The 7,617-nt window shown below is 43.4% G+C and overlaps 1 long non-coding RNA gene across 1 annotated transcript; it reads left to right on the forward strand.

The window, feature by feature from the left end:
* The first annotated feature begins 1,156 nt into the window (after window positions 1–1,156).
* On the forward strand, window positions 1,157–6,938 carry LOC121004654. The gene is made up of 3 exons (XR_005779801.1): window positions 1,157–1,266; window positions 2,911–3,020; window positions 6,870–6,938. It is a non-coding gene; the product is annotated as an uncharacterized LOC121004654 (long non-coding RNA).
* The last annotated feature ends 679 nt before the right edge of the window (window positions 6,939–7,617 follow it).

Below are 7,617 nucleotides of genomic sequence, written 5' to 3' on the forward strand. Positions count from 1 at the left end.
CTGTTGAAGGGGCAGTCACTGTTACAGGGGAGGTCACTGTGAAAGTCACTGTTAAAGAGGCGGTCACTGTGAATGTCACTGTTAAAGGTGCGGTCACTGTGAAAGTCACTGTTAAAGGGGCGGTCACTGTGAAAATCATAGTTAAAGGGGTGGTCACTGTGAAAGTCACTGTTAAAGGGGTGGTCGCTGTGAAAGTCACTGTTAAAGGGGCGGTCACCATTAAAGGTGCGGCCATTGTGAAAGTCACTGTTATTTAATATAAAATTGCAATGAATAAATACCCGAGCAACGCCGGGTCATCAGCTAGTAAATTATAAATGTCAAGTTACACTTCTAGTACTCCCATCTAATGGGACAATACATGAAAGATTCATGTGAGCAGCCACAAGACATAGAGATACATGTCTGCTACCAGATGGTTGGGGGCCGCATAGAATGGTATTGAGGACCGCATGTGGCCCCCGGGCCACAGGTTGTGCACCCCTGCTTCAGAGGGTAGAGTCCTGACCAAGTTTTCACCTCCAGTTGAAGAGGAGATAATCCCAACTACGACTGGGCCCCCTCTTGCCCTGGGCCCCATAGCAGTCGCCTGGTCTGCAGCTATAATAGTTACACTCCTGCCTCTGATTAACTTAGAATGTGGTAGAGTATATTAAACATATTCCGCAAGTGACTGTTCAACTGTAGCCGGAGCAGTCAGAAGCTACAAGCAGCAGGACGCGTTTTACGCACTGTCGACCTCAAGTGCAACAGGTTCAGACATCACAACTTTGAAACCACTAGGTCAGTCTCAGAAACTTATATCCCCATTGACTTCTATTGGGAAATGAGATGCTGCGGTTCCCAACTGCATCACGACCGCTCCGTGTGGTCGTAGCCTAATATTTATATCATGGAAAATATCTTAGAACTGTTGTATCCTCCTAGATATACATATGGACAGCCGGTGAGAGGTCACATAACTGGAAAGATGTGTCGTAATGCTCTATTCAGTGCAGATCACATCTGCAAGCCTATTGATGGGCAGGTAAGGATCAAGTCATGACCTAGGATATGACTGATCGATGGATGGATGGATGGATCGATCGATACGTCTTTCTAATGAAATAAAGCTGATTCACTCAGTAATTTACCTCTTCTGCTGTCTGTAGACGGATGTAAATGGACGCTTTACCGCACAAGAAGACACCGACCTCTTCAAGTTTAAGCACAATGGGTACATGAACAATGTGGACGTGGAGGCTTCACTTGAGGAGGATGGAACCGGTAACAATGATTTTTAAATGAAATTAGTATTTATTATGGGCACGTATACGGGGGTGGCAAAATCTTCGGATTTCTTTTTATGGACGGAGGGCAGCACGGTAATCTCAACAGAAACCCCATGTACTCTGGATTAGACAATAGAGCCTCATTGACCTCTTCCTTACTCTCAAATTCTGCCTAGTCTAACGGTATAACATTTCAATGAACACGTTTTCATATTTCTATAGTGTTTTAATGCTTTACCACTTTTGCACAACAAAATCATCCTTAAAAAATACGAAATTGTCTAAAAGAATTTTAGAAAAAAAGATTTCTTTAAATCCTGTCAACTGGCTGCTCATGTACAGCTCTTATCTCTGACCTCTAGACTTTATAAACACTCATTATGGCTAAATTCTTATCAAACTGATAAGAATATACTTAAATAAGTGTTTATGAGGTCAAGAGGTCAAGGATCAAAGGTACATATGAGCCATCAGATGAGGGGATTCAAAAACAAAGTCACAAGTAAACAGACAGTTTTTTTTAATGCTTGTGTCCCAGAAACAGCTGAACATTTTTAATAAAGACCAACTGAAAGAATTATTTTTTTAGTCCACAATGAGTAAAATGCCAACATAAAAAAATGCCCCTGAAGGTGTACATAGCCTTTAAGGCCAGAATCAACCACACTTTTTTATAATTTCTGATAAATTTTATTTTGGATTATTCTCATTATTTTTTTATTTTATTTGTTACATATTCGTTTTTTGGCATTGTTAAAGTCCTATAGAATAGCCTATGGGCAGTCAAGCAAGAAAAAGCCATCCCAGCAGGTTGTCAATTTATTAATGTCTAGGAGGAATAATAGAGGGATAGCACATTTCCGATTTATGCTGCAGAATTATTTCATGGGGAATACAAGTATTTACTAAAATAGACATGTCAGGACCTCTTTATATGGCATCGGGCATATTTGGTACTATTAAGTATTAAATAAGCCCATGGGATATTCCATTCAATATAAACTGAAAAGGTACTATTGTATATACATATATATCAACATTTTCTATTTTATAAAAATAAAATAATCAATAAAATACAAACTAGAAAATTAGGCTACTTTCACACCTGCGTTCGGGTGTCCGCTCGTGCGCTCCGTTTGAAGGGGCTCACGAGCGGTCCTGAACGCAGCCGTCCAGCCCTGATGCATTCTCAATGGAAGCGGATCCACTGAGAATGCATCCGCCTGCCAGCGCTCAGCCTCCGCTCCGCTCAGTGAGCGGACACCTGAACGCTGCTTGCAGCGTTCGGGTGTCCGCCTGGCCGTGCGGAGGCGAGCGGATCCGTCCAGACTTACAATGGAAGTCAATGGGGACGGATCCGCTTGAAGATGACACCATATGGCTCAATCTTCAAGCGGATCCGTTCCCCATTGACTTTCAATGTAAAGTCTGGACGGATCCGCTTAGGCTACTTTCAGACTTAGAAAATTTTCTAAGTAATAATGCAGACGGATCCGTTCTGAACGGATGCAAACGTCTGCATTATCGGAGCGGATCCGTCTGATGAAACATCAGACGGATCCGCTCCGAACGCTAGTGTGAAAGTAGCCCAACCCTCATCCTTGACATTGTGAAACATCCTTTTTCTACTTCCCTGCAGGAGTGCAAAGAAAAGCTGCAAAATCCATTGTTATCACCGACATTCTTGCCAAGGTAGAATTCATGGAGTCCAGAGCTGCCTTTAAGTTAGGAATTGACTACAGAGGTCAGGTAAGTTATGATATGGCACTCGTGGAACAGACATTTTGGTACTGAATAGAGATGAGCGAATCAATTGGAAATTAATCTAAGGCTACTTTCACACCTGCGTTCGGGTGTCCGCTCGTGCGCTCCGTTTGAAGGGGCTCACGAGCGGTCCCGAACGCATCCGTCTGGCCCCAATGCATTCTCAGTGGAGGCGGATCCACTGAGAATGCATCTGTCTGGCGGCGTTCAGCCTCCGCTCCGCTCAGTGAGCGGACACCTGAACGCTGCTTGCAGCGTTCGGGTGTCCGCCTGGCCGTGCGGAGGCGAGCGGATCCGTCCAGACTTATAATGTAAGGTCAATGGGGACGGATCCGCTTGAAGATGACACCATATGGCTCAATCTTCAAGCGGATCCGTCCCCCATTGACTTTCAATGTAAAGTCTGAACGGATCCGCTCAGGCTACTTTCTGACTTAGAAAATTTTCTAAGTTTTAATGCAGACGGATCCATTCTGAACGGATGCGAACATCTGCATTATCGGAGCGGATCCGTCTGATGAAACATCAGACGGATCCGCTCCGAACGCTAGTGTGAAAGTAGCCTAAGGCTACTTTCACACCTGCGTTTAGGTCGGATCCGTCTGGTATCTGCACGGATCTGCACCTATATGCAAACGCTTAGATCCGTTCAGAACGGATCTGTTTGCATTACCATGAACAAAAAAAAAATATATATATTTTTTTTTTGTTCATGATAATGCAAACAGATCCGTTTTGACTTACACTGAAAGTCAATGGGGGACGGATCAGTTTGAAAATTGAGCCATACTGTGTCAACTTTGAACGGATCCGTCCCCATTGACTTACATTGTAAGTCTGGACGGATCCGTTTGCCTCCGCACGGCCAGGCGGACACCCGAACGCTGCAAGCTGCGTTCAGGGGTCCGCCTACTGAGCGGAGCTGAGGACAAACGGTGCCAAACTGATGCATTCTGAGCGGATCCGCATCCACTCAGAATGCATTAGGGCTGGACGGATCAGTTCGGGGCCGCTTGTGAGAGCCTTCAAACGGAGCTCACAAGCGGAGCCCCGAACGCTAGTGTGAAAGTAGCCTAATTTGATACAATTTTCCCAAAAATTCTACTTCCGGATAAATTTTAAGTTCTGGAGATTCAATTCGGATAAATCAGGACCTTGGTAGAGGCCTTACCCATAATGCCATGGAGTGACAAGATAGACTTGTCTATTAGGAACTATGTAAGGTCCCAAACAGAGAGGCCATTGTGAGCTCAGCCACTGATATGATAGGACGCGTCTGTCATAGACACAGCTATTAGGCCCAGGACAGCCAGTTTAAGGTCTTACAGGAACAATGTTAGGGATGGGAAAGATATATGTAGGTAGGTAGATTGAATTGCTTGATAGATTTTAGCATTAGGGAGAAGATACTGTGAGTCTGTTATAGAGCTGAAGCTGTTCAGCTATATACAGACTGTGTTGCACTGCACATAATACTTCAACGAGACATTGGGAGTCATTTATTAAGACTGGCGTTTTACACGCCGGTCTTAAAACCCCTTGCGCTGGCGGTGGATGCGCCTAAGTTATGTGCAGGCACCAACCTCTACATAACTTAGGCGTATCCACCACCTGTCTAAATCTACAGCATCTCCCTAAAACAGGCGTAGAAAATAAATGAGACGGGCCCTCTCCCGCCCATGCCACGCCCCCTTTTTTAGACCTTGCGTGAGCGGGGGAAAGTCGCAGATTGAGGCACAAAAAACCTTTGTGCCACAATCTGCAACAGATAAGCCAAAAAGTATATCTATTAGTTTTTTCCAAAATATTTTAGTAAGCTTCTACAGTTAACAAATGTGCTACAGTTCATTATCCAGGGTCACTGGCGGAATATCTTTTTGCCACTGAGATTACACAATTGTCCCATTTTTTCCAAAAGCCTCGACAGTTAATAAGTGTGCGAAAAGCATATTTTGCAGCGTCACTAACAGAGTATATTTTGCCACAAAGATTGCATAATTTCAAGTTTTTTCCAAAAACCTGGTGCAAATTTTGTACCGTTAACAAGTTCACAAATAAACATATTTCACTGTATCATCAGCAGCGTGTATTTTGACATAGACTTTGCACAGTTGCACCTTTTCTTCCTAAAGCCTGTTGCAACTTTTCCACAGTTAAAAGGCATACAATACTTGTTTTTCCCAGCATCACTGGCAGCAGTATATTTAATGCAGATGTTATGGAATTGCACTTTTTTTCCCAAAGAACCTGTTGCAAATTTTCTATAGTTAAGGGTATATTCACTCAACTGTGCTGCTCCCATGCCCATGTTGCAGATAGAACAGAGAAGGGCTCACGTGTGTTTCCATGGGCTTCCGGGTCCGTGCTCAGTGCCGCAAAAGATAGGACAAGTCCTATCTTTCACCATATCTTGCAGATCGTGGACCTATTCAAAGCAATGAGTCTGTACCATGATGCAGCATTCAGATGGCTGTTGCCCAAATTTTGTGGACCAGCAGTTGGCAGTCTGCAATACGGGCATGGCAGCAGCATTGTCATGTAAATGTAGCCTAATAAGTGCACAATATGCGTATTTTGCTACAACACCAAAATGGCTGAAGAAGTTGTCCAATTGCATAGTCTGACACTATCCTATCAAGGCTGCGAGTGGCAGACCATGCTAGAATACGCTCCCAACCGGTAACACCTAGATGGTCCTTAATTGAAGACTGCTGGCAATTCATTCATAAACTTCTAACAAGAATTAGAGATGAACGAAGTTTTAAAAAATTTGATTTGACAGCTTTGCCGAAGTTTACCAAGAAATTTGATTAGTCACAAATCACTATAAATCAGGTATAGCCATTCTGCCTTAGGTTACGGCCACACAGAGCAGCCGTGCTGCGGGAGCGTTGCGGCCATGCTGCTGTGAAGATGCACGCGGCCAATTAGCCCACTTTTGCCTTCCTTTTAATAATGAAGACCACACTGTATAGTCAGTATTCATTGTTAACGGCCATGCAGCACCTTTAAACAGGGGCTGTTCCTGGTATGGGGGTTGGCTGGTTAGGTGGGGACACAATATGCTGGCATACCCACTTCTCCAACCCCAGCACTCTCCTGCCCTACAGGTGGGAGCCCTTCTTCTGCCATCTGCTTTTCCTCCTTTTCCAGATCATCTAATATCGATGAGAATATGTAATCAGGGACATCCTGTTTCTCTTCTGTCTGCATCTCACTGACTTTTCTAGGAAGTAAAGACAGCAAATGATGAGGATGGTCATCATTAAGACCTGGCCCCCCTAAGGGGTGTAGACAGGATGGTATTGGTTGGCACACTGGCACTGAAATATTAAAGGCATCCATCATATTGGTATTGAATTATTTTATTAATCATTTTCAGTTCCACTGTCCCTAGCGCATGAGTGCTTACCATATCTCTCCCTATGCTCCGCTCACAGGACAATGGTGGAGACCACGCGGGATGATTTTATAGGGCTGTGACATCACCAGGGATGGAGACCTGAGGGTTGGCTGGCTGCACGGTATTATGGGTGATCTCGCATTGTAACACGTGCAGTTGCCATTTTAGGAAAACTTGATTTGCATTTGGATTAGTTGTGAAGTTTTCCTAAACTTCGGACCGAATTTTGCTTCGAATGCTTCGCGTCGCTCAGCACTTGCAGGAATAATAGAGAAATGGCACAACATAGAGTCCTAAAAAACATGCTCCAGAATTGTTACTAAGTAGTTACTAGAAGAGACATGTCAGAGGAGGTGACAAGTCCTCTTTTAGGACTATAAGAATCCTCACAAACCTTAAAAAACTGATCATTCTGGTGTTTCTTCTTATAGATGGTGCTAAGAGGGCCAGATGGACTTCCAATGGTAGGGGAGGATATTGAGCTGTATGTTGATGAGGAGAGAAGAAATGAAATCTACACAACTGATAAATATGGGATGGCAAGATTTACCTTAGAGGCCACCACCTTAAGTAATAAAGTGATTAATCTTCGGGTAAGTAACACTAAGAATAAATCAATATGAGGAGATGGCTTTCAAAACTAGTTCAAAAAGTTGACATGACACCACTGAAAACTTTGCTAGGGAAGAAGATGTTTGTCATATCATGTCAGTCATTTTTAACCGCTTAGCGACTAATGATCATACATGTACTGAATATCATTGGTGGCTAAGGAATGAATGGAGCTGGAGATAATTCCAATCTTGGTCGCATAGCCCCTCAGACTTCATGGTTAATAACAACTGTGGCAACTTGAGAATGCATTCCCTCTGTCCTACAATTTCCACCACTGTGACATAATGGCATGGTGCCAATCAGTTTGTATGTCAGCCAGGGCCTTCTGAGAGGTAGGGCGTAACAGAATACCAGTCAAAACTGCTAATCACTGCAATACGTAAGCATTGCTGTGAATAGTACAAGTGATCACAGGTTCAACTCCCCTAAGAGGAATAAAAAAAAATCGTTTTTTCAAATGTTTAAAAAAATACCAATATATGAAAATTCCACCCCCCTTTCCCATTTCTCGTATAAAAAAAATAAACATAAGGTAATTGGTAAAACCACATCTGAAAGTGTCAG

This window comes from Bufo bufo, chromosome 6, assembly GCF_905171765.1.
Source record: "Bufo bufo chromosome 6, aBufBuf1.1, whole genome shotgun sequence".
Classification (NCBI taxonomy): Eukaryota; Metazoa; Chordata; class Amphibia; order Anura; family Bufonidae; genus Bufo; species Bufo bufo.